This window comes from Mus musculus, chromosome 12, assembly GCF_000001635.26.
Source record: "Mus musculus strain C57BL/6J chromosome 12, GRCm38.p6 C57BL/6J".
In the NCBI taxonomy this organism is placed as follows: Eukaryota; Metazoa; Chordata; class Mammalia; order Rodentia; family Muridae; genus Mus; species Mus musculus.
Genome location: NC_000078.6, coordinates 56,402,804 through 56,410,735, shown reverse-complemented (window position 1 = coordinate 56,410,735; position 7,932 = coordinate 56,402,804). Strand labels below are relative to the sequence as shown.

The 7,932-nt window shown below is 42.8% G+C and overlaps 1 pseudogene; it reads left to right on the top strand.

Annotated features, from left to right (window-relative positions):
* Positions 340 to 850, top strand: Gm18027 (predicted gene, 18027; annotated as a pseudogene).

Below are 7,932 nucleotides of genomic sequence, written 5' to 3'. Positions count from 1 at the left end.
GATACATATTATAAAGGACACAGAAGAGAGCATCTTCTCCAATAATCAATTAGGAAGTCCAAAATACCAAAAACACTGCTGAAGAATCTTGGATCAGGGCACTTTGGATCAGATTTAAAAGACCTGGCCCTGTTATTTTTGTGGCAACTCCTAAGTTGTTAGCCATGTCAAGATGAGGTGGAACACCTTCGTAGTCACAGGCTGTCAAACTCACCGAAGTGGACAATGACCCCAAGCTTAGTATTCTCTACTAGAAGCACATGGCCATAGAAGTAGCTGCTGATGTTCTGGGTAGAGAATGGAAGAGTTGCATGGTCTGATCCAGTGGGGGGAATGACAGAGAGCAAGCTTAAGTGTGTTCACAGACACATTGTACATAGCATCTAAGTGTTTTCAACTTACTTATTGTAAAGAAATGAGAGAGGGATATTCCTGGACTGACAGATACTACTGGGCCTTGGAGGGTGGGGCCCCAAAGAGCTAGTGTAATCTGAAGGTTTTTCAATCTCTCTAATGAAGATGATGTCCACCAATATGCTGTCAGAAATCCTTAAACAAAGAAGGTAAGAAGCCCAAGACCAAGCACCCAAGGGTCGTGTTACTTCATGTGTCCTACAACACAAGCATCAACACATTGCTCTGAAGAAGTACTGCACCAAGGAAAATGAGGAGGAGGCTGCAGAGCATGCCAAACTTTTGGCCAAGACAATGGAAGAATCCAAAGTAAAACCCAGGAACAGTTTCCTAAGAGACATGGGCTGTCCTCACTGAGAGCTTCTACTTCTAAGTCTGATTCAGTCAGAAATAAGAGTCTTTAAGAGTCACAAATAAACAACCAGACTTTGAATCTCAAAACATCGAAGACAAAATTCCTGCCCCTCACCTCAGTTTGAGAATGGCTTTCAGCACCAGCATTGCCTAGGGTGTTGGCTGGGGTTTATGCTGCAGCATATTATACCTATATGCAGCACATTAATCTGAACCTATATTCTATCTATAATTTCCCCAAGATCTATCTATCTATCTATCTATCTATCTATCTATCTACCTATCACCTATCATCTATCTACCTATCATCCATGCATCTATCTATCTATCTATCTATCTATCTATCTATCTACCTATCTATCACCTATCATCTATCTACCTATCATCCATCCATCTATCTATCTATCTATCTATCTATCTATCTATCTATCTATCTATCTATCTATCTATCTATCTACCTATCTATCACCTATCATCTATCTACCTATCATCCATCCATCTATCTATCTATCTATCTATCTATCTATCTATCTATCTATCTATCTATCTATCTCAGGAAACAGGCAACTTTCTCTCTCAGAGTCTATTTCCCAGAGACCTTCTTTAGGACAGTAGACACTTAGAATAGAGCTAGGACTCTCAGCCATTTGAGAGAAACTACAAGGAGACTATGTATAAAGATTATGGAAATGGTCTGACTACTTGTTGGATGTTATCACTATATTTGAAAGAGAGTGAAAGGTGAAAGGATAATTCATCGCTAACTCAAGGGGGAGTATGAAAGTCAGCGGGCTCCTTGGCCACATGTCATTCTGCTTTCTTACAGCTAGAGGTCCAAAAAACCCTGGGGCCCATGATCTGGACTCAGTTTTAGGGTTGGAAGAGTGCCAAAGAAAGAACTTTTGAACACCAGAACATGTCCTACACCAGTATCTAGAGCTTTATAGGGAGTGGGATTCTGAAACTTGAGGTGGGGTCATAGGGGTTGCTGCTTCTAAGAACACAGAAAATGGATCAAGCTGAAATGTAAGGCCTGCTGAAAGGAGACCACTCTACTTTTTGCTAATGGCTAGTGTCTCTTACTCTTCACTCAAGATGCTGAAGGCCTCTGCTTGCTAGATCACACTAGCCCGGCCGAGAATCCACCTATATCTTCTTTTCTGGCAACCAGGCTAAAATTGAGGATCAATGAGTTACCACATGACCCAGCCAGGGAAGCGCTGAGCCTATAAGGAAATGGAAGCCAAGCTAGTGCCCCAGGACCCAAAGAGTCGGGACAGAGGGACAGAATGCAAAGCTGGATAAAGGAGTTTTAAAATATAGGAGCATTCTCCGGAAACATAAGTCTTACTTCCCAGCAAGGACCCCAGGAGACAATGCCAGCATGATGGAGGGAAGTTGGGTAAAAGTAAGGGTCTAGATTTAAAAGTGAAGTGTTTGACAAACAGTGAGTGAACATGTCATCACAGATAGACGGCATAAAAATAAAATAGGTCCCAGTAAGTGATATGTATCAGGGATATCTGCACAGAGCTCTGGTCCCTAGACCAATAAGGAATACAACCATTACTGCTGAGCAGCTTGGTGAGGGCTGCCTTCTGTGATCTGTGAGTCAGAGAGGATTTTTATTATAGAACTGCCAGTCATAGGACAGTGGTGATGATGTCAAAACTATGCTGTCAAAAGATTAATGCTGGGTATGGCACACCCACCGATAATCCTAACACTCGAGAGGCTAAGGAGGGAGAATGGAGAACCTGAGGCCAACAAGAACCGCACAGGAGACTCTATATTCTCCAATGGGCAAAACGAAACCGGTTGCAACAATGAGCACTCCTGCAGGAGTCGCATTCAGATGGGTTGACACTAAAAGAGCTGTGGAGACAATTAGTAAGATGCAGTGTTCCCAGGGGCAGGGTAGAGGAGCAACTGGCAAGGACGTTGCTTCATTTGCACACCAAGAAAGAGTGATGGAGATGCTGAGGGCAGCCAACTCAATGGGGGCAAAAAGTGTTCTTTTCTAGTTTCTGAGCTGAACCAATCCTCAGACACTTGAGCCCACTTGTCAACTGAGTGGCTTTGACTGAACAGCATCATGGGTAGAGTACAATGCAAGGATTACCCAGGCCTCCCCCAAAGCGTCTTATGACCATATGCTAAAATAACTGCAGAATGGATAATAGACAATATGCATATTTTTTATGATGATTGGATATCAGATTTAAGTCGACAATAATACCTAGAGATCTCCACTGTTTGAATAACGCTCGGGTTAGTGGGGAATGTTAGAGTCGTATGAAGTATGAGGCCCTAACCACTTCATTCTGGCCATTGACACTGAGACTCACTCAGTGACTATTCTGATGGCCCATGAATAATTGTTTGTAGTGAACGTAGCTGGCAGCTGGAAGAACCCCCACCTTGGCTCATCCTATAAAGTGAGTTATTAAACATGGGACGTCCAAGTGGAATCCTTTGACCCCCGTTTCTCCACTTACCATGTTATCAGTCAACAGCATGATCCTACTTGAGGAGAATCACAGAACACTGTCACCTTGAAGACAAAGGATTCGGGGGTGCATGGTGTGCTTTTGCACTCCCTGCCTGATTTTTAACTGCAAAATAACGCACGCAGAGGTCATGGTCTAAGAGCAGCATGGTGATGGTGCTCTTGGGGGGGGTGGGGGATTCCATAGCTCTCAGAGAGGAGAACCCCAGTTTAGATACCTAGATGGTCAGAGCTTCTAGCAAAGGTGAAAGGAATCTAGAATGGGTAACAGAATAGGGAAATTACTCTCAGCTTGTGGCCCTCAAGACTGAATACAGCAGCAGGAGCTGGTAATGCTCCTATTTCTTTTCCTTTCATGATTATATACAAAAAGCAGTGCTAACCAGAATCCCGGAGCTCCTGCTTCTACGTGGAAGGAAGTGGCTGTGAGAAGCAGGCGGTTCCAATAAGGCACAAGTTGCATGTGGTGGACCCTTCCGCACTACCCTGCACGTTCCTTCAGCCCTTCTGCACTCATTCTCCCTAGGTCTTAGGAAGAGTTAAATTTCTTCTCTGGAAACTTCCCTAACCAAAGTAGACAGTCTCACTTGAGGTTATGTCCCTTCTATCACACAGAGGCCATTCAATGACCACTTAAAAGCCAGGCATCCTTAACTACATTTGGGACAATTCTGCAAGGCCATTCTAGCCCTGGGGTTCTCCATTGTACTGGACGAGAGCTGTAGTGCAAGTACATCACAACTTAATGCTCTCCGCTGAGCCTTGCAAAGATAGGAACACCCTCTCCTTCCCCAAAGCACACATCCCAGAGAATTCCTGCATGCAACGTCCAATCACGAGTCTATTTCCAAAGAAACTGATGTTAGTTTTGCAGCGCCTTTGTATAGTAATTGCAAAGGGTGTGTGTTTTCCAGTGGAATTAAAACAGTGAAAGGGCATGCTCTAGGAAGACGTCTTTACCCAGGCCTTGTTTATGCCTCACATGACCTACTTAAATAGATCGCATCTAGTGAGAGCTGTGTCACAGTGAGATATGCAGCTTTGCGTGGTTCTCAATAGGAGTTTTCAGTTTAGCATTGCCCCGATGTTTCTAATTTTTATTAAAAACTCCAAGAGCTTCAGCTCTCTAGACACCTTAAAAGCCAAGCATAAAGCATAGCTAACCTGGAGAGAGGGAGAAACCCTTTCTTGCCTTCTGTCACTCAGCACTTAGTAGGGTTCAGGCAAACGGTGAGTTTCAGAGCTAAGACAATCCTGAAGGGCAGCACATCGATGCGACTGGTGACAAAACCAGACATTCACAGGGGAGATTGCTTGTAGCTTATAATCTTTCTTGCTGTCTCATTAAAGCATGGGTATTAGCGAGAATCTCTCGATTTTATCAGACACATCCCTCCAAAATGTATTTTGATGCGTAAGTGAGACTGACGAAGGCCCCCTTGTTGGCTTGGGATGGTACCGTAACGAACAGATTGGAAACTAAGAGTAAAATGCAATCAGCAGAAAGACCAGCTCTTCCTCTTTGCTCGCACCAGCTCAGCCTCCAGGATACTGTCTAGACTATTATTAGCCCTGTCAAGCATCAGCAGCTGGCCCCACAGCCACCCTTGCTAAAGTCCACAAGTAAGTGGCAGGTGATCTCCACAGGCTTTTAACAGGCTATCAGGTCACACACAGTACTTTTCTGAGAAAAACTCACTTATGTATCTCATCACTGATCAAATTCAAGTACTTTATATTTACAGTTTAAAAGCCCAAAATGGGTTAGTTTATCATAGCCCAGGTTCATGACACTGATGCATGCACTCGTGCCGAGTGGCTATGAGCTCCGTGCTCTTCGATTTAAGTGCAGGAAGCTTTTATTTTTGAATTTCTACCTACTCATGGCAATACATCAAACAATCAGTTTTAATATCTTTAGGGTTAAGTGCACTCATGTAATTTAGAATTAAATGATTTTTATTAAGCACTTTTTACAGACTATCTACATGCTATGCAACTCCACAGTCTAAGGATCACAGTGACTGGTAAAGCAGCAGCCCCCATGAATTAGGGAAACATTAGTGAAATGCATTTTCTGAATACATCACAGAATGCATTCAATATTAAGTAACTCAAATGTCACAAGGGTTCAAATGAAAATGTCCCCCCTACAAAGCAAATACATTGGAACCCTGTGGGCTATATTGGATTTATAGTGGCACTTCCCTGGTTTGTGGCCTTTCTGCTTCTTTGGTCCGACATGCCCCTAAAATCCATCCTCACCATCCAGAACTCAGTTTGTACATCCCGAGGAGTGATTTCTCTTAGATGCGGCTGGGAAGGGAAACAGGAAGAAGTCAGTTTACTCAAGTATACCCTTGGGGGAAAAAAAACTGCAGTCAAACTGCTTGCCAGCAGAGGGCAGCACACATCTGTGGCCTTGCACATGCTCAGATACGCTTTGGGTATTCCCTTTGAAGGTCAACTCAAAAGAGGGGCAGGGTATTGTATCAGGGGTCACCAGCACACCATGTGGTTTATATCATCCAGTTTCAACCAGATCATATCTCCAGTTTATGGTGACCAGGACAACTCAAGGAAAAGATCCTCTTCCCTTCCAGACAGCTGAATGTGGGTTGTTGTAAAGATCATTTAGAGACACACCTAGGGTAGGCTTTCTCTAAGATTTTTGGATGAGTTCTCTTATTGGTTGTTCAAAGTGGTGTGGTCAATCTTGAAGCCATATTCTACACACAGAACAACAAAATCGGACCCAGAAGATAATATTTATGTATATTTGTGCATAAATATGTGTATATATATATGCATGTATGTATATATATATGTATGTGTATATGCGTGTGTATGTGTGTGTGTATATGTGTGTGTATATATGTGTATATACACACATATATTTTTACATATATAAAGCATATACTCAAAGAAGAGGGTATCAACTTGAAAGTGAAAGGACATGGGAAGAGTTTAAGGAAGGGTAGTTGGGAGGGGCTGGAGGGAGGAAACAGAGAGAGGAAATGATGCAATACTCTTTCAATTAAAAACATTAAAAAAAAGACTTCAGAAAAAAATCACAGAGATTTAATTTTTGTTCAGAGGGGTTTTGTGTTTTATTATGGGGTCCTGAGGCTTATAAGAGATTCTCTTCCCCACCCCCACCCCCACCCTCAAAGACAAATCGTATCTAGATATTTAAAAGAAATTATTCAATTTGTGTCTACATGAACAAGAAACCCTCTCTTTACCTGTAGAAAGGTATCTACAATTAAAAAGACCTTAAGAGGAGCCATCTACCCCATGTGAGCTAATACCCACTTCAGCTAACTCAAATGATTGCTTTTGGAAGGGCTTCTGATCTCAGCTATAAGAGAAAACCATTTTTTCAGTAGATTGAGCAAGGGTTGATGCTAATGGGGTCCTTAAATTCTAGGGCTAACCCAGGTCAATTGATACATTGTTTCTTCTACGAAGCATTAGTTTTGTAAGTTGAATGATCATTGTAACAATTGTGCTTGCTGCCAGGATGGCACATTTCTCAGCAATGAGGAGACGATGCTGTTGCTAAATATGTCTTCAGGAAATGAAGTCGTCTTCTGGGTACTTCTGAGTGACAAACATGAGCACACCATCCCATCACTGTGATGTTACTTGAGTTTGCAAGTGAAAACTCCCAAAGGAGTCACAAGATGTCTCCTCTAGAGGGTTGGGGTGATGATCGTTGCTCACAGGAGGGCCCCTGGGAGAGTTGAAGAGAGATCCAGAATAGATACTGAGGTGACAACACAAGGGTCGGGGCGAGGACTCAGGGAATTCAAAATATATACAGAAATAGACAGAATAGCCTAATAAATTACCATGGTTTGAATAGTTAACACTACCAATATATCCATGAGCTTACCTTTTCTACAGTACACATTTCCACCTGCTATGCTGGACTATCCTAAAATATCACTATTAATAGTACTGTGCTGATTTAATTTTTATTTAGTCAAGTTTACTAGGTTTTTGTTGTTGTTGTTGGGATTTTTTTTGCCAGTATTTGGATCAGGTTGAGACCTCTCTCTCTCTCTCTCTCTCTCTCTCTCTCTCTCTCTCTCTCTCTCTCATATACACACACACACACACACACACACACACACACACACACACACACAAAACCTTTGGTACTGTTCTAAAGATGAGGGAAATGAGCTCTAGAGTCCACAGTGGCCCAGTTTATAGAGAAGGTAGATGAAACCTTGGCAACCTGAGGCAGGTCTCCTCCTGACCGGTGCACCATGTCTCTGCCTAGTGAGCCTTCCACAGCTCATGATCACACTCATGTTTGTTCATGCTTGGCTGCTGAACGGTGAAATCACTCCGTTCCAGGGTGGCTGCTTTTACAAGCCTTTGAAGGCAGTGTGCCGTGAAGGGGAGGCTGCCCATAGATTCCCTTGAGATTATCACGAAAGCCCCTGCACCCTGTCTGAAGGCACTCTACATATTTGCATAGATGGACTCAAACATGCATGTGCGAACATATGCAACACAATCACACACCAGATGTCAAAAGAGCATCCAGGGACTTGTTTGCTCATTATTATGTCACCTCAGCATGAGTCAGTAAACACATTTTCAGTTACCTGGAACCTGGATTGGATACTACTGGTTTTTTT